The following is a 21,138-nucleotide window of genomic DNA, read 5'->3' as shown; positions in this document are numbered from 1 at the left end:
GACAATCCTTTCCATAAACCATTTTATAAGGAGACATACCCATATGATTTTTATATGCTGTCCTATAAGCCCAAAGTGCATCATCTAATTTCTTAGACCAATTCTTCCTAGACCTATTGACAGTCTTTTGCAAAATTAATTTTATTTCTCTATTGTTAAGTTCAACTTGACCACAAGACTGAGGATGATAGGGTGATGCAATTCTATGGTTCATCAAAATTGGGAAGCATTTTACGGAAAGCCCCATGAATAAAGTGTGAACCACCATCAGTCATTAAATATCTAGGGACTCCAAACCTTGGGAAAATAACTTCCTTAAGCATTTTAATAGAGGTGTGGTGATCAGCACTACTAGTTGGAATAGCTTCTACCCATTTAGTAAGATAATCAACAGCAACCAAAATATGTTTATGCCCATTAGAGGAAGGAAAAGGTCCCATGTAATCAAACCTCCAAACATCAAATGGTTCAACAACAAGTGAATAATTCATAGGCATTTCTTGACGCTTACCAATATTACCTATTCTATTACATTCATCACAAGATGAGACAAACTTACGAGCATCCTTGAAGAGAGTAGGCCAATAAAATCCAGACTGCAATACCTTGTGAGCAGTTCTATCTCCAGCATGATGCCCTGCATAAGCCTCAGAGTGACATTTCCGTAGGATTTTCCCCTGTTCATGCTCAGGTACACAACGTCTAATAATACCATCTACTCCTTCTTTATAAAGATCTGGGTCATCCCAAAAGTAATGTCTTAAATCATAGAAGAATTTTTTCTTTTGTTGTTATGTAAAGGTAGGTGGCAAATATTTAGCAACAATGTAATTAGAATAGTCAGCATACCAAGGAGTACCATTAGCAACATTTATTGCAGCTAACTTCTCATCAGGAAAACTATCATCAATAGGAAGTGGGTCATCAAGCACATTTTCAAGCCTAGAAAAGTTATTAGCTACGGGGTTCTCAGCTCCTTTTCTATCAATAATATGCAAATCAAATTCTTGCAACAAGAGAACCCAATGAATAATTCTAGGTTTAGCATCTTTCTTTTCCATAAGATATTTAATAGCAGCATGGTCTATGTGAATAGTTACTTTGGAATCAACAATATAAGGTCTAAACTTATCACAAGCAAACACCACTGCTAAAAATTCTTTTCCAGTAGTAGCATAATTTCTTTGAGCATTTTCTAGAGTTTTACTAGCATAATGAATAACATTCAATTTCTTATCAACTCTTTGTCCTAGAACAGCACCAACAGCATAATCACTAGCATCACACATAATTTCAAAAGGCAAGTTCCAATCAGGTGGTTGGACAATAGGTGCAGAAATGAAAGCTTTCTTGAGTGTTTCAAAGGCTTCTAGACAATCATCATAAATAACAAAATGAATGTCCTTTTGCAAAAGATTAGTGAGAGGCCTAGAAATTTTAGAGAAGTCTTTAATAAACCTCCTATAGAAACCAGCATGACCTAGGAAACTACGAATACCTTTGATGTCCTTGGGACATGACATTTTCTCAATAGCATCAACCTTAGCTTGGTCCACTTCAATACCCTTTTCAGAAATTTTATGACCCAAGAAAATGCCTTCCTTTACCATAAAGTGGCACTTCTCGCAATTCAAGACAAGATTTGTTTGTTCACATCTCTGCAAAACTCGATCAAGGTTGCTTAAACAATCGTCAAAAGACTTCCCATAAACAGAAAAGTCATCCGTGATAACCTCAATGATCTTTTCACAAAAGTCAGAGAATATTGCCATCATACATCTTTGAAAGGTAGCAGGTGCACTACATAAACCAAAAGGCATACGTCTATAAGCATAGGTTCCAAAAGGACAAGTAAAAGTGGTCTTTTCTTGATCAGGTTGAGAAAACAGGTATTTGCGAAAAGCAAGAATATCTATCAAGGAAGCAAAAGTGTGTGTGCTTAGATAATCTTTCAAGCATTTGATCAATAAAAGGCAAGGGGTAATGGTCTTTTCTAGTTGCTTTATTTAATTTTCTAAAATCAATTACCATTCTATAACTTGTAACAATTCTTTGTGGAATAAGTTCATTCTTATCATTAGGAACAACAGTAATACCTCCTTACTTAGGGACACAATGAACATGACTTACCCATCTAATATCAGCTATAGGATGGATTATACCTGTGTCCAGAAGTTTCGGTATTTCTGTTCTTACCACCTCTTTCATTTTTGGATTCAACCGACGTTGGTGATCAACAACTGGTTTAGCATTAGGTTCCATATTGATTTTGTGCTGACATAGAGTGGGACTAATGCCCTTTAAATCATCAAGAGTACATCCAATAGCAGCACGATGCTTCCTTAGAACTTCCAATAATCTTTCTTCTTCATGTTATGAAAGGTTAGCACTAATATTAACAGGATATATCTTCTTTTCATCAAGATAAGCATATTTCAAAGTGTCTGGCAATTGTTTTAATTCAAACACAGGATCACCCTTAGGTGGAGGAGGACCTCCAAGAGTTTCAATAGGCAAGTTGTTTTTAAGCAGAGGACGTTGTTCAAAGAAAATATTGTCTATTTCATTTCTTTCATGCATATGCAAATCATTCTCATGGTCTAGCAAGTATTGCTCTAAAGGATTGGTAGGTGGCACAGCAATAGAAGCAAGATCAATGAATTAATCCCTACTAGGAAATTATTTTTCATGATAATTTCTACAAGACTTGGAAAAATTAAACTCATGAGACTCATCGCCAAAGCTAACTTCCATAGTTTGTTTCTCGCAATCTATCCTAGCATTAACTGTGTTCAAGAAAGGTCTACCAAAGATAATGGGACAGAAGTCATTAGGGGGAGTACCAAGAACAAGAAAATCGGTATGATATTTTGTTTTCCCACACAAGACTTCAACATCTCTGACAATTCCAGCTGGTGATATAGTGTCTCTTTTTGCAAGTTTAATAGTAACATATATGTCTTCTATCTCAACAGGTGCTATTTCCTCCCTAATTTCTTGATATAACTTGTGAGTAAAAGCACTCACACTAGCACCCATATCACATAAACCATAATAACAGTGATCTCCTATTTTAACTGAAATGACAGGCATGCCAAGAACAGGTCTATGTGTATCTTTTTGATCAGGTTTAGCAATTCTAGTAGCCTCTTCACAGAAGTAGATAACATGCCCATCCACATCTTCTTCCAAGAGATCTTTAACTATAGCAATATTAGGTTCAACTCTAATTTGTTCATCTAGTTTAGGTGTTCTAACAGAGCTTTTGTTAACCATTGTTGAAACTTTAGCATGTTCCTTTATCCTAACAGGAAAAGGAGGTTTCTCAAAGTAAGCAGTAGGAACAACTAGATCAACATTATAAAGTACAGTTCTTCTTTAACTGATACCAGTTCTTTAATTTCTTATTTAATAGGTGGTTGATATCTAATCCAGTTCTCTTTAGGGAGTTCAACATGAGTAGCAAAAGATTCACAAAAGGAGGCTACTATCTCAGAGTCAAGTCCATATTTAGTGCTAAACTTTTGAAAAGCATCGGTATCCATAAAAGATTTAACACAATCATACTTAAGCTTTATACCTGACTCTTTACCTTAGAGTTGCATTTAATTCTTTCCAAAAGATCCCACCGGAATTCAATAGTCTTCTTCATAAAAGAACCAGCGCAAGAAGTATCAAGCATGGTTTGATCATTACGAGAAAGCCGAGCATAAAAATTCTGAATAATAATTTCTCTTGAGAGCTCATGATTGGGGCATGAATATAACATTGACTTAAGCCTCCCCCAAGCTAGAGCGATACTTTCCCCTTCACGAGGCCAAAAATTATATATATAGTTCCGATCACGATGAACTAGATGCATAGGATAATTTTTTGGTGAAACTCCAATTTCAAACTATTCCAATTCCATGATCCAATATCATCGCATAGCCTATACCATGCCAATGCTTTCCCTTCAAAGATAAATGGAATTTTTTTTCATAACTTCATCCCTGGGTAAACATGCAAGCTTAAACAATCCATAAATTTGTTCCACATGTATCAAGTGCATATCAGGATGTTCGGTTCCATCTCCTGTATAAGGATTATCTAGCAGTTATTCTATCATAGCCGAAGGAATTTCATATTCAATATTTTTAGTAGGTGTTGTAGGTTGAGGGGAAATAAATTGTGGTTCTGGTCGAGGTGAAGATACCCCGAACATAACCCTCAAAGGATTGTTTTCCATAGTAACAGGTGACAATAAATTTCAGCACACTGTATAAATGTTTCGTTACCGAATTCCACTTACCAAAGGCGCTTCACTCCTGGGAAATGTCGCCAGAAAATAGCCTTGATGACCCACACGTATAGGGGATCAATTGTAGCTCTTTTCGATAAGTAAGAGTGTCGATCCCAACAAGGAGCAGAAGGAAATGACAAGTAGTTTTCAGTAAGGTAGTGTCTGCAAGTGCTGAAATTGTAAGTAGCGTGTAGTTGATGGCAAGGTAATTTGTAACGAGCAAGTAACGATAATTGTAAGAAGTATGCAGCAAGGTAGCCCAATCCTTTTGAGGAAAAGGACAGGCCAAAATGGTTTGTTATAATGAGCAAAGCATTCTTAAGGGTACACGGGAATTTCATCTAGTCACTTTCATCATATTGGTTTTGATTTGTGTTCGCTACTTTGATAATTTGATATGTGGGTGGACCGGTGCTTAGGTGCTGTTCTTACTTGAACAAACCTCCTACTTATGATTAACCCTCCTGCAAGCATCCGCAACTATGAGAAAAGTATTAAGAATAAATTCTAACCATAGCATTAAACTCTACGACCCAATCGGTCCCTTATGGAATAGTGCATAAACTAGGGTTTAAGTTTCTGTCACTCTCACAACCCACCATCTATTTACTAATCCACATGCATTCCCTTAGGCCCAAATATGGTGAAGTGTCATGTAGTCGACGTTCACATGACACCACTAAGGGAATCACAACATACGTACTATCAAAATATCGACCACATATCAAGTTCAAATGATTACTTGCAACATGATTTATCCCGTGACCTCAAGAACAAAGGTAACTACTCACAAAGAACAAACATGCTCATGATCAAAGGGGTATTAATATGCATAATGGATCGGAACATATAATCTTCCACCAAATAAACTATATAGTAATCAACTACAAGATGTAATCAACACTACTAGTTACCCCCTAGAAACAATCTATAGTTCCGGTAACAAGATTGAATATAAGAGATGAACTAGGGTTTGAGATGAGATGGTGCTAGTGAAGATGTTGATGGAGATTGCCCTCCCCAAGATGGGAGATGAAGCGGAGCATCCTATGAACATCCACATGTACACTACGACTTCTCCCCAAGCCCCTAGTGCCCACATGTTGAGACCTCAAGCATACTCCATTGGACACAAGGTCAACTCGCTCCTTTCCGAATCTTCCCTTTCTGCCTGTAAGACATGGATGCTACCTCAAGCGCGGACCTTATGCATACTCAGGTCCATCCGAGGAGATCATGGAGAGCCTAAGGACCAAGGCCAAGTGTGTGCGGGAGCAAGGGAAGGAGAGCCAGCTGCTACAACCCGAGTGGTACTACCGCCCACACCAAGCGGTACTACCGCTGAAGGCCCACAAGCGGTACAACCGCTCAACCACTGCCCAACAACCGGCCAAGCTTCTGTGATCGAGCGGTGCAAGGCTAGTGCAGCACCGGTTTATCCCCGTAACAGCCACCTGACCGGTACAACCGCCCCAAGCACCGGTACAACCGCTGAGCACATCCGGAAGCACCTCCAGGAACCAGTACCTGAGCGCCCAGCGGTACAACCGCCCCCATGACTGGTACTATCGCCCTGCCTGTGCACAGTGAAAGGGGTTTCACCCCATGTATCCCCAAACTTACCCCTTGTACTATATATACTTGCCCCTTAGCTCCGTACTAGGGTCAGCAAAGTAGTAGCTCATTACAGATAGAGCTTTGCTCATCCATTACAGATCTACTCCACGAGAGAGACCGCAACCCCTCTTCGGAGAAGATCCATCTTGGATTCAAGACCCCTCATGAGAAGATCCCTCGTGGATTCAAGATCTCCTTACGGAGAAGAACTAGTTACCCTACATATCGTCCTTTGTTGGATTTGGATCGTGTATCTCTTTGTGTTTCAAGGATCTAGCACATGTGTGACTAAATCTTGTTGGTTTGAGTGATTCTCTCGTGATTCCCCTCGTGTTCTTCATCTTCTTCACGGGATCCGCTCCTTTCGTGAAAGATCGGCCACTTAGGGCTCCACCCTACACCATCTTGGTATCAGAGCCACGTTGATCACGATTTCGGAGCCTCCCCTAGTTGTTTTCTAGCCTAATTTTGTTGTGTTTTTCCCCAAATTCGAAAATCCCCACCAAAAATAGCCCCAATTTTTTGTGATTTGTTGGTTTGACGAAGTTTTGTTGGATTTGATCCATGAATTTGCTTGGTTTCAAGTGGATCTAGCATCTCCCCAAGTTTCCTCACCTTGCATCCACGAAATCCATCAAATTTTGCCCCGAAATCATCCATTTCCCGACACCAGCGGTACAACCGGCCCCCAAGGCAGTACTACCGCTCCCCCATAACCTGATACTTCACCAGCACAAAACTGGAACCCCAGGACGCTCCAAGAGCGGTACAACCGCCCATCCAAACGGTACAACCGCCCCTCCCAGATTCAGCCTCGGTTGATCGACAGTTTTGACCATAACTTTCACATCCGGAGTCCGATTTTCGCGTTCTTTAGCTCGTTGGATAGATATTTACATCCTCTATCCATCTACATAGGTTTCAACACCATTTGACTCCACCAAAAGTTTGGAACTTTAGCATCTTTGCCTAGGGCTTCCACCACATCCTCCGCAAAACCACCATAGCCTTCCGCAACCTAACCAATTTTGTTCTCCATAGCATTAGTGGTTGTTTGAGTTTTGATTTGAGTCTCCAAAGGTGTTTAGGATACTTAGGAAGATTGCTTCTTCATCAACACCACCATAACTTCCGCATAGGCTTGCCCACCATACACTTCCGCCACCCCAACTTAACCCAATTTTGTTTGTGTTGTAAGTTGTGTCTCCTAAGGTGTTCCGGCTATTTAGGGACCGTGCTTCCAACTCCGACACCGTGTATAGTCCACCACCTTACCCTCCATTTCCGCATTGCATACTCCACAACCCATCATTGCCATTCCGCAATTCCATTGAGCTTCCACAAAACCACCACCACATCCCGCTACCACCATTTGACATTTGACATTTGAGATTTTGAGTTCACAGTTTTTCCATTTCCTAAGGTGTTTCGACTACTTTGGGACGAGTCTCCATCATCTTGGTATCTCCATCAAGATCACCGCCACTCATCATCACCGCAGACGGTAACCTCCATATCATCTTGGTATCGTGGTACCCCTCCGTTGTATATTCCCTTGCCATTGCATTGATAACCCCTAGCCCATTTTGCGGCACTTGCCTATCGAGACTAGCCATTTGAATATTGCCGGCAATGTTACTTGTGCACATTAGTGGTCTACACCTTCCATTACATACATACCATACCATATCACATTGGTATCGTATCCCTCGTGTCACAAGATTGTTCCCGTATATACCCAGTTGCTATCTTGGTTTGTGCATTTCGCATTGTGGCCATATACAAAAAAAGAATAAAGCTTTTAAGAAAAGAAAAAGAGAGAAACAAAAGAAGCTTGTAAGCAAGTACCATAGCATCATACCACATTGCATATAAGATTGTTATATCCGATCATCTTGGATCATACCACCGGAACATCATACATAGCATACTTGGGATAGAACATCCTTACATTTTGCATCTTATAGGTTGTGCACAAGTGTCATATCCGCCTAGTGAGAAGTCGTGCTAGCGTCTCTCTTGAGTTGTTCAACACAAGCATTTTCCGTGGATTCCACATTTTGTGCTCACTCCTTGGTTGCATGACCCCATTTATCTATCTATGTGTGTGTTTCCGTGTGCCATATATTGCTATTGGTCACTTGTTTCACTCGTGAATTTGTCAATCTCTTTCAACATTATTGATTCTTGCTAACATTTTTCATCAAATTTTTGTGCCACTATCCTCACCGAGCTCCACCATAAGCCTTATTTGTGTAGGTGTGAGAAACCGACAAGAATTGGTACCAATTGTGCTATTTCCTTGTTACATCATTGAGTGATCATTGATCCATCTTCAACATCGGTCAAGGTACATTTGGTATAAGTTCTTCTCTTTCTCCCACTCATATTTTCTCGAGTATTGTGATGGATAGGAAAGTCATTTCATCCCCGGTCTTCCACAACAATGACGGCATGAACAACTACATCACCAAAGCGTCAATCTTCGATCTACAACGAGAAATGCAAGGCGCACAATCAATATTGCGACAGTGCATCGAGAACCTCTCCATCGACATTTGTCACTCCGAAGCAAGGAAAAGGGACTACATCGACAACAAGCTTTCCGCACAAAAGGAGGAGCAAGATGCAAGGATGGAGGAGATTCGGGCCTTGTTGATCAACAGTTCTTTCCCTTCATCATCCTCAAGGCGGCGACGTTCAAGTCACAAGTCTTCGGAGTGCAAAAATGATGCAAGCGCAAGTCGTCCACGTCCACATCTCCATGGAGACCACCATCACGTTCGTGATCCACATTGTCATGAAGGGCAAGTCACCTCCAAGCATCATGTGCATGACGACGATGAACGACATCTACTACGAGCTCAAGCATGACAACGACACCATCAACATGAAGATGCTCGAGATGTGCCTACCTACAAGTCCCAACAAGCCCTACTTCACACCAAGTCCAAACTTCATGACCACAAGAGAAGACCGTGAGACAAGCACCACCAAGAGCACGCTATGGCTACAACAACCACTTTGGCATCTTCGCCAAGTGCTATCAAGGCATCTTCGCCTACTTCCCATGAGGTCGCCTACATCGACATCTTCACCAACGAGGCGACCACCTACGAGCGAGGATGACACTTCCATCTTCGGAAGCCCCTCAAGGAAGATGGCCGAGCATGGGAATTTCCCTTTAGTCATGGAGACGAGCTATGAGGTGCCACATCATATGGAACTCCAACAACAAGACAGTGACAAGAAGGTCGAGCAAGGGCCATCCCCTTCGATCACGGCAGCGAACATGAACCTCTTCAACAACATGAAGACGACGCCCATATTGGACTCATACTCCGAGTCAAGCTATGAGACCGCACATGAGACCTTATCTCTGGTCTTGGAGGAGAGTGATGATGTGCCATCTTCGACCTTCATCCACGGCTACAGCCATGACATGATTGAGGATGGAGACATTTGCACCTACATCTCTCTGACACCCACATATAAAGAGATGCCCCAATTCCCATGTGAGGAGAGCCATCCCACCATGAGTGATATGAGTGACTCCAACATTTGTGACGTTGAGTGCATTTCCTATGAGAGGATGAGTGTGACCACCACTAGCCCCACACTTGAGAGCATCCAAGAGGGAGTGAGTGAGCCACCACACTTAGTGGGTGAGGTAGTTGACACGGCACGTGAGGCCACTATGATTTCTAACAAATTAACATCTACTCTGAGTGTGTTTTCTTTGGTGCTAGGTCTCCTACATGATGACACGCCTATCATCGATGAGTCCATACCTCCAATGGAGACGACGATGGCCATGGTGGACGGTGATGCACCCCCCACATGGTTCCATCAGGATGAAGATGAACACGACTTGGTCTTCGACATCTCACCTACAACACATTAGCGATGCTCCAAAGGTAACATAGGTGATGATGCTTCTCTTGTCCCACTAGTGGACTATCTCACCAATGATTGCTTGCATGATGTAGATCCACCTATTCCCATGCTTCATGCTAGTGCGAATTCTTCATGTCATGACTTAGCAATTTATGATGAATATGATGATGAGCATTTTGATTTGCCTAGTTGTGATGCTATGCTCCATAGGATATCATGTGAAAATTCTATTGGTCACATCATGTTTGATAATCCTTTGAACTTGTCATATGCTATGAGTGAGATCTCCCATATTGCATCATTTCAATCTCAACATAGTAGTTATGCATGCCCCATTAAAATAAACCCCATTTGCACTTATGGCATAGATGATGAGATGATGGTCATTGGCTTTTGTTTTTCATGTGATGATATTGCTATGCTTCCTTTACATGATTTGTGCAATTCATCTACTATGCCATGCCATGATCACAATGTTCCAAATATGCATTGTTTTGGATGTTGTCAATATTCTCCATGTGATGTTTCTACTGATGCTCATGAGGAGACCCCCATAGTTTCCTCATACATATTAGGAGATTTTGATGCATTCCATACTTTTGATGAATCCCATAATTGCTTGCACCATATGCATTCCATGTATAACAATGCTCTACATATTTCCCATGATGCATTACACAATTTGGGTCTCCATTATGCTATACATAATAACAAACCTCTCATGATGGATGACATGTTTCTATATCACACATCTCATTTATTTGAGCATTGGCTATTTTGTGCTAACCAACACATGCACATGCACATCATGATGAATGATGTGTACATATACCATGCACACACAATTTTTCCTTTGCCTTTGTTTTGTGTAGGTACTCACATATACTCGTCAACCTCTCAATCACAAGAGTTGATGAAACAAGCTCTTGAGAGCAACGATGACTTGGGATCCCTTGGACTATTCTTACCACCGTTCTCTTCGCGCAATGACTTCGCGCATTCCTTTTACTTGGATCTCACACAGCTTTGGGCTATATATAACTTGTTACTTTATGCCCATTGTATCTTGTTCACTTTGCATGTTATGCATCCTTACATGATTTTGCCATGCAATTGTGACCCTTGCTTGCATCTACCCATGATTCACCATTTTACTACTCATATGTGTATTTGCATGCTTGGTGGAGATCCTTGTTGCTATTGCCATGTTTATCATGTGCCTCATGCTATTGATGCTTGTTGTGTTGGGAGAGTCATGATATCCCATTGCTATTTCCATATGGCCTCTCACCAATACATTGATGATATTTTACTCATATCTCGCCTTCATGCTTGTCATATGTCTTGTGCATTATTCATAACCACTATTTGCACAGATGACTTGCTTGGCATGATCCCTTCTAGTACATTGCATCTTCGCACTACTAGCTTGCTTAACTTGATCACTATAATTGTTTGCTTTGTCGCATCACCCATGTTCCACTATTACTCGCTTTCTTGGGTTGATGACATTTATGTTCATGCCTCTCACATGATACATCTTGTTCATTGTTGCTTTCCTCCAATTGTTGCATCTATGCTTATTGATCTTGGAGACTTGGACACATTACTTGTGATGCATGCTTGCTTGATTGCGCCTATTGTATTTGGTTGTTCTCACATCATATGCCTCCATACTATGAAATGCTCCCTTGTCCTTTCTTATGATAAGAATGATGAAAACACTTGTTGGGTATCTCACCATTCGAATGATAGGTGTTGCATTTGCACTAACCTCATTTGTTTTTCCGAGTGTTTGTCATGTTCTTTCATTTTGAAGGACTCAGAAGGTGGCACCGTCATGAAACACCTTGGTCATCTAAAGGCGTACATGATGCACAACACCAACATTTTCGACATCCTCATAAAGGTGAACTCATTCCCTTTGAGCCATTCTCAAATACGCATACTGGATGGGTCATTCTTTCATTGTTGCCTCTTTCTTGTTGTCTACATGATACATCTATTGGATGTAGGACCTACATTGGAGATGGACCCTATGCACCTTCAAGTTGAGGAGTGCCAGGATATAGAGCTGTGGTACAACACCACCCATAACAAATTTGCATCTTATGCATGGATTGACTATCATTGTGATTGCCTTGTTGCATATTGTATTTCTATGTCATCCATGATATATGAGCTTGTGAATTTCCTTAGCAAATTTGTTGTGATCTTTCTTGATGGCATATACATACATCATGATCATATTGCCTACCATCAATTGCATGATAACTTATTCATACTGAGCATCCATTACCATATTCATGCTATTGATAAACCGTCTTACTATGACATCATTTTGCACCGTGGTTGCATTGATCACATTCACAACACCTTTGTGCACATGATAAATGAATTTGTTCCCATGAATGCTTTGCATATCATTCTATATCATCTTGACAAGCTTCATGCGCTTTGTCATGATCAATCTTGTCGCACGGACTCTTTCTTGCATGATGGACACCTTGTGCGCACTAACCATTGTATTTTCGAGTGTCGCTTGTGTTTGCTCTTTTTGCATGTATACCACTTCGGAGACACCTTGGAGTACTTGGATTGCGCCATGTCTTCCACTTCGTCCAACTACAAGTCCGTCCACGACAACCGTTTCCATGGTGATGAGGTTTTTGATCCGAGGTCGGATCTTTCCCAAGGGAGGGGAGAGGATGCGGAGCATCCTATGATCATCCCCATGTACACTATGACTTCTCCCCAAGCCCCTAGTGCCCACATGTTGAGACCTCAAGCATACGCCATTGGACACAAGGTGAACTCGCTACTTTCCGAATCTTCCCTTTCCGCCTGTAAGACATGGATGCTACCTCAAGAGCGGACCTTATGCATACTCAGGTCCATCCGAGGAGATCATGGAGAGCCTAAGGACCAAGGCCAAGTGTGCGCGGGAGCAAGGGAAGGAGAGCCAGCTGCTATAGCCCGAGCGGTACTACCGCCTCCACAAGCGGTACAACCGCACAACCACCACCCAACAACCGGCCAAGCTTCTGTGATCGAGCGGTGCAGCACCGCTTTATCCCCGTAACAGCCACCTGACCGGTACAACCGCTGAGCACATCCAAAAGCACCTCCAGCACCCAGTACCTGAGCGCCCAGCGGTACAACCGCCCCCATGACCGGTACTACCGCCCTGCGTGTGCGCATTGAAAAGGGTTTCACCCCATGTATCCGCCAACTTACCCCTTGGACTATATATACTTGTCCCTTATGTCTGTACAAGGGTCAGCAAAGTAGTAGCTCATTATAGATAGAGCTTTGCTCATACATTACGGATCTACTCCACGAGAGAGACCGCAGCCCCTCTTCGGAGAAGATCCATCTTGGATTCAAGACCCCTCATGAGAAGATCCCTCGTGGACTCAAGACCTCCTTACAGAGAAGAACCGGGTTACCCTATGTATCGTCCTTTGTTGGATTTGGATCGTGTATCTCTTTGTGTTTCGAGGATCTAGCACATGTGTGATTAAATCTTGTTGGTTCGAGTGATTCTCTCGTGTTTCCCCTCATGTTTCCCCTCGTGTTCTTCGCGGGATCCGCTCCGTTCATGAAATATCGGCCACTTAGGGTTTTACCCTACACTAGGAGAGTTGTTGGTGATGATGATGACAATTATTTCCCCCTCAGGGAGGGAAGTTCCCCCGTCAAAATCGCTCCATCGGAGGGCAAAAGTGCTCCTGCCCAAGTTCTGCCTCAAGGCGGCGGCACTCCGTCCCGAAAGTATTATTATGAATTTTTCTAGGTCAAAACCACTTATATACCAGAAGATGGGCACCAGAGGTGGGTCGAGGAGGCCACAACCCACCATGGCGCGCCAGGGGGGCCTGGCGCGCCTAGGTGGGTTGTGCCCACCTGGTGGCCCCACTTTGGTACTTATTGGATCCAATATTTCTTCTATATTCCATAAAAAATCTCCGTAAAGTTTCAGCCCATTTGGAGTTGTGCAGAATAGGTGGCCTGACGTAGCTTTTCCAGGTCCAGATTTCTAGTTGCTGGAATTCTCCCTCTTGGCGTGTTGCTTGCAAATTATGAGAGAAAAAGGCATTAGAATTACTCCAAAAAGCATTATTATGGATAAAAACATTGTAAATAATAGTAAGAAAGCATGATTCAAAATGGACATATCAGTCGTCGGTAAGAAGCGGTTTTTGTCATACACTGAGGTGGATCTGTAACATAACTTGCGTCATTTGGTATTTTTGTTAGGTGTCTGACGATGCCACTAACCTAGGGAAGGGTCATAGGCCTGCCAAGACGCCCTACCCAAGGTCACTACCCTAGAGTCAAGAACGTCCAAAGTGCAACAAACAATACCGACTGAAGTAACCTTGGAGTGCAATCCACTGGACCAATTATCTCACTCGGATACCCCAATTCCATTCGACCAAGAACAAGTCACTCGACTATACAAGAAACCACTCGGTGTACAGAAGATCTAAAGCCACTCAGGATGGCAATGGTCAGGCGTTCACTCCACGGTCTTTAAGATCATTTATATCTCTTTATAGCTGGCGTTATCAGTAACACCCTGTCTTAATGTACATTGAACCCTGCGTAACGGGCGATGGCTGGGGTCCTGGCGCACTCTATATAGGCCACCCCCTCCTCTGACACAAGGGTTCACACCGCCTATAACTTTCACGCATAATCCAGTCGACCAAGCCTCCGAGCACCAAGACATAGGGATGTTACTTCCTCCGAGAAGGGCTTGAACTCGTAAACTTTGCGTGCACAACCTCACCCTAGCTAGGACCTTGCCGCCTCCTACGTACCCCCTATTCTATTGTCAGACTTACTCCCACGACAGTTGGCGCCAACTGTGGGGCAGGTGTCTTAGCGACTTCCGGCGAGGTTGCATTTTTTCCGATCTTCATCAACATGGTTTCCAGCGGTGGATTGGCTTTTGGCCGCGAGATCCGACTCGCGTGCTCGTCTTCATCGCCGACGACTCCGCTTGGTTATAAGAGGCCCCCCTCGACGTCGAGGCCCTTACCATCCGCGAGGCGGTGCACTTCCGTGCGAGTGCCTGCGGCATCCTTCTACGGCAGCCGTCGACCCAGTATCGGTCGGCTCCCGCGTCATCCACCCTTCGAGTTGTACGCCGTCGCAAGAGATCTGGTCGATCGCGGCTTCAGCGCTGGGTGAAACATGCGGTGGCCCTCCAGTCAGCCACCCTACAAGTCATGGCAATCGAGCCCGACGAATCTCTCTACGGGCTATTTGACCCGTCGACTGGTTCCGCTGAGACTCTGTCCGAATGTGGGAGCAGCGACCCGACGGCGGAGGTTCTGATGGTCGACACGCTGCACAGCCCACCAGGTTTCTGTCATAGTGGCGGCAGCGATGGTGGTGGCGGTCCGTCTCGCGGCCATGATGAGTACCACCCGAAGCCCTCACTTTGGAGCAGAGGGAAGAGTTGCATCATCACAACATGGAGGTTCTCCACACACCCATCATCGGAGAAACCTCTGAGGCTCGGTCCTTGGAAACTGCACGCCTGGCCACCTTGGCTGAGCGTGCACGTTTGGAGAATCTCCAACATTCACTCGACGAGCACGCTCGTCGGCAGATCCCTGAATCTAGTCGACGGAACCGACAGTTGTTTCCGCCTGAACCTCAGGTATATCGCACACCAGTCCAAAATCTTGTAGCCGCAACCCGCATAGCAGAGTTGATTCAGCCATCCCGTTCAGAGGCTGGTAGAGGTTCAATGCAAATCTAAGCGTTGCTTCGGGTGGCGGGGAGCAAAACTCAGCCATTTCTTAGTCGCGCAACAGGATCCACAGTCGATCCGTAATAGTGGACACCGTCCAGTTGGCACATAGCGGCATGAGGGTCGTGGGCACCGCTAGGAGCAGTACCTGGGTTGGAACTATGAGCAGTATGATCATCGACTCGGCCATGATGATCATCGTCGAGTGCCTACGCCCCCTCCGAGGGGCGGGTCATATGTGCCCTGGCAATACGATGACAGGCGCCCGTATGGTGATGAGCGAAGAGTTCCGGTCGACCCCAGGGAACCCAGATTTGATGCGAGATCTCTTCTCATACAAAATCTAGTCAACCAAAATTAGGCACATAGAGAAGGACAAGATGTACACCGCCCGAGTGGAAGCCGAGTGCATGTTTCTGGCCCCGAGTGTTTCAGCAGAGCTATCCGAGCTGCAGAGATCTCGCCCAACTTCAGATTGGCGACGGGCGTGAGCAAGTTCACCGATGATTCGAAGCCCGATACTTGGCTAGAAGATTACCAGGTTGCAGTGAAGATTGGTGGTGGCAATGATGATGTGGCCATGAAACACCTGCCCCTGACGCTGGAGGGTTTGGCTAGAGCTTGGTTGAATCAGTTGGCTCCTGGTAGTATCTTCAGTTGGGAAGAGTTGGCTTGAGTGTTTGTCAAGACATTCGAAGGTACTTGCAAATAACCTGCAGGGCTGACCAAATTGCAGCACTGTGTACAGAAACCAAACAAAACTTTGAGAGATTACATCCAAAGATGGACCACTCTACATCATACCGTGGAGAATGTGTGAGAACATCAGGCAGTCTACGCCTTCAAGGAGGGCGTTCGGTACTAGGAGCTCAACCTGAAAGTCGGTCGGACAAGAGACATGTCCCTGGCTCGGATGATGGAAATAGCCACTCGGTATGCTAACAGTGAGGAAGAAGACTGATTCTGAAGTGGCAAGAACAAACCAGTCGCCTAGGACACCGAAGGAGGAAATTCCAGTCGGAAGGTGAAGCGTAAAGCCGAACCCACAGGTCCTGGTGAGACCGCAGTTGTGAACCAATGGAAATTTAAAGGAAAGCCTAAAGGGCCATGGATCCCCAAGAAAGTGAAATATCAAGCGGGAAATGATGTGCTTGATTTTCCATGTCACATACACACCAAGAAAGATGAAGAGGGAAACCTGATTTACCCCAAGCAGACCACTCAACAATGTCGACTCCTAATTCAGAGCTTCTGAGAGGGCCAGTCCAGTGAAAAGGAAAAGGAGTCCGATAAGGATGAGGACAAAGAGGAGGATGATGGTTACCCCAATGTTAATGCCACTTTAGTGATTTTTGCTGACATCGAGAGAAAAAGTCGACTAAAAGTTATCAACAGAGAAGTAAATATGGTTGCTCTGGCAACAACGACGTATCTGAAGTGGTCAAAAACTCCCATTACATTCGACCAGTCCAATCACCCAGCGCACGTTGCTACCCCTAGGAGGCAAGCGTTTGTGGTCGACCCAGTCATTGGGGGCACTCGACTAACTAGGGTTCTGATGGATGGTGGCAGTGGCTTGAACATTTTGTACGCTGAGTTCCGATATCCAAGCTCAGTGAAAGCAACATGAGATTCCACGGGGTCATTCCAGGAAAGAAAGCCGATTCGCTCAGCCAGATCACTCTTGATGTGGTTTTCAGTGATTCAAAGAATTACCGTAAGGAAAAGTTAACTTTTGAGGTGGTGGATTTCCATAGCGCTTATCATGCTATTCTGGGCAGAACTGCATATGCTCGTTTTATGGCTCGACCATGCTACGTGTATATCAATTTGAAAATGCCTGGCCCTAGAGGTGTGATCACAGTCACAGGAAACCGGCAAAGGGCTGAAGAGTGCCTCCAGAAGGGCTCAAAGATCACCGATTTGCATAAGTCAGATGTGCAAATAGAAGAGTACCAGAAAAATGCAGATCTGAGTGATTTGTTGCGAGCTAAGAAGCCTGCTTCAGAGTCCGCATTCCAGTCGGCCGGTGAGACAAAATCTGTCCATATTCACCTGACTGACCACAATGCTGCTCCGACCCACATCTCAACAACACTCAACAGCAAATAGGAATAAGCTCTCGTTCAGTTCCTCCATGAGAAATGGGACATCTTTGCATGGAAACCATCTGACATGCCGGGTGTGCCCAGGGGACTGGCTGAGCACCGTTTGCACGTCGACCTAAAAGTGAAACCTGTCAAAGAGCATCTTCGTCGGTCCGCTATGGAGAAGAGGAAAGCAATTGGTGAAGAAGTGGCTCGGCTTCTGGCAGCTGAGTTCATCCGCAAGATATACTACTCCGAGTGGCTCGCCAATATTATTATGGTCCCTAAGAAAGATGATTCACTGCGTATGTGCATCGATTTCAAACACATCAATCGGGCCTGCCTGAAAGATCATTTCCCTCTCCCCCGCATCGACCAGATTGTCAACTCGACTGCGGGGTGTGAGCGCTTGTCCTTTTTGGACGCATATTCTGGGTACTATCTGATCTGACTGTATGGGCCCGACGAAATAAAAACAGCCTTCATCACCCCATTCGGGTGTTTTTGCTATGTTACCGTGCCTTTTGGTCTCAAGAATGCTTGTGCCACTTTCATGCACATGATTCAGAAGTGTTTGCTCACTCAAATCAGTCGAAATGAGGAAGCATACATGGATGACATCGTGGTCAAGTCATGTAAAGGTTCCAACCTACTTACTGACCTCGCTGGAACCTTTGCCAACTTGAGAAGATGTGATATCAAGCTCAACCCGTTAAAATGCACATTCGGAGTTCCAGGTGGAAAGTTACTCCCTTTCCTCGTTTCTGAATGTGGGATAGACGCAAACCCAGAGAAGGTTGGGGCAATCCTCCGAATGAAACGCCATGTGCGTGTGCACGACGTTCAGAAGCTTACTGGTTGTTTGGCCGCATTGAGTCGATTCATCGCTCGTCTCGGTGAAAAGGTATTGCCTCTTTACCGACTGATGAAGAAGTCTGGCAAATTCGAGTGGACTCCTGAAGACGAAGCAACATTTGAAAAGCTTAGAGCCCTACTTTCCACCCATCCAGTGCTTGCTGTCCCAATCAGCAAAGAGCCTTTACTACTGTACATTGTAGACACTGGACAAGTTGTTAGCACAATGCTCACGGTCGAGTGGGAAGAAGAAGGCAAAGCCTACAAAGTTCAACGCCCAGTGTATTATGTTTTTGAAGTCTTGACTCCGTCCAAGCAGAGATATCCGCATTATCAGAAGCTTGTTTATGAAATTTACTTGACCACGAAGAAAGTAGCACACTATTTCTCAGACCACTCGGTTTCAGTCGTCAGCGACGCTCCATTGTAAGAAATTTTGAACAACAAGGACGCAACTGGTCAAGTGGCAAAGTGGGCGATTGAACTCCTTCTGTTGGATATCAAGTTTGAAGCAAAGAAAGCAATCAAGTCCCAAGCAATAGCATATTTCCTTGCCGAATGGATTAAACGGCAGCAACTGACTCAGATTCACTCAGAACATTGGACTATATTCTTTGATGGGTCCAAGATGCTGAATGGCTCTGGCACTGGTGTAGTTCTGGTATCCCCAAGAGGTGATAAGCTCATCTATGTCCTCCAAATTCACTTTGATTCTTCAAACAATGAAGCTGAGTATGAGGCACTTTTGTATGGGTTGTGTATGGTTATCTCACTGAGTGTCCATCGCCTGATGGTCTACGGCGACTCAGACTTGGTGGTTAATAAAGTGATGAAGGAATGGGATATCAGGAGCCCAGCTATGACTGGTTATTGCAAGGCAGTTAGAAAGCTGAAGAAGAAGTTTGAAGGGTTGGAGCTCCACCACATACCTCGGATCAAGAATCAAGCTACTGATGATCCGGCGAAGATAGGTTCCACTCAGAAACCTCTCCCCAGCAATGTGTTCTTGGAGCACCTCCATACCCCTTCTGTTCAAGAAGATCCCTTTACGGAAGAGCCTCCACAGCCGATAAGTTCAACTAGTCCGACTGAAATTGAAGTCCCACCTGTGGTTGAGCTGATCATGGAAGTTTTGGTAATCACCCCCGACTGGACGGTACCATATATTGCATATCTACTCAGAAGGGAACTCCCATAGGATGAAGATGAGGCCCGTCAGATTGTCTTTCAATCCAAAGCCTTCACAGTGATAGGTGAACAACTTTATAGAGAAAGTGTTACTGGAGTTGCTCAGCGTTGCATCTCCCTAGAAGAAGGTCGACTGATCCTAAATGAGATCCACTCAGGGACCTGTGGCCACCATGCGTCCTCTCGGATCATCGTGGCCAAAGCATACCGAGCAGGGTTCTACTGGCCACGTGCAAAGGAGATGGCGAAACATATAGTCGACAAGTGCGAAGGCTGCCAGTTCTACTCAAACATGTCTCACAAGCCTGCGTCTACTTTGAAGACTATTCCACTCGTCTGGCCGTTTGCAGTATGGGGGTTACAAATGGTTGGACCTTTCAAGACTTGGCAAAAGTGGTTTCACTCATCTGCTTGTGGCAGTCGACAAATTCACCAAATGGATTGAAGCTAAGCCTATCAAGAATCTTGATTCAAACACTGCCATCAGTTTCACTAGAGAGTTGATATTCATATATGGAGTACCTCAAAGTATTATCACAGATAATGGCTCCAACTTTGATTCGGATGAGTTCAGAGTGTTTTGTGCTTCCCAAGGCACTCGGGTTGATTACGCATCTGTTGCGCACCCGCAGTCGAATGGGAAGGCAGAGAGGGCGAATGGTTTGATCCTTCAAGGGCTGAAACCCCGATTGATGCGCAATCTCAAGCATGCTGCTGGAGTCTGGGTGAATGAATTGCCATCAGTCCTATTGGGATTGAGAACAACTCCCAACAGGTCGACTAACCGAACTCCCTTCTTCTTGGTGTATGGTGCCGAGGCTGTGCTTCCGAGTGACATGCTGCACAATGCCCCCTAAGTGGAACTTTTCTCAGAAGCCGAAGCGGAACAAGCACATAAGGATGCGGTTGATCTCCTGGAAGAAGAACGACAGATGGCTCTGATCCGGTCGACCATCTATCAACAAGACCTACGTCGATTCCATGCCCATAATGTCAGAGGTCGAGCATTCCAGGAAGGAAACCTTGTGCTCCGACTGCACCAGAAATGACCTCACAAACTCGCTCCGGCCTGGGAAGGCCCCTTCATCGTCACCAAGGTGCTCCACAATGGGGCATGTCACCTCTACAATGTAGGCACAAAAAAGACGAGCCACTCTCATGGAATGCGGAGCTCCTCCGCCGTTTTTATACCTAAACACTCGGATCGGCGAGTTGTAATAAGAATCCTTACGTTCGCTTATCAAAGATAAGATTTTTGCAGTATCTTAATGATTGTTACCCATCAAGCATATGTGTTCAAATCCCCCAGTGGGTGGCTTAGCCGCGGACCCGATTCGCCTAAGTTTCAAAAACAATCCGAGTGTAGGGAAACCCTCCCACTCGGAGGCTTAGCCACAAATCCGATTCGCCTAAGTTAAAAAACTACTCCGAGTGGAGAGCGATCC

The sequence above is a fragment of the Triticum urartu genome, chromosome 6 (genome assembly GCF_003073215.2).
Source record: "Triticum urartu cultivar G1812 chromosome 6, Tu2.1, whole genome shotgun sequence".
Classification (NCBI taxonomy): Eukaryota; Viridiplantae; Streptophyta; class Magnoliopsida; order Poales; family Poaceae; genus Triticum; species Triticum urartu.
Note: the sequence above shows the minus strand (reverse complement) of the source record.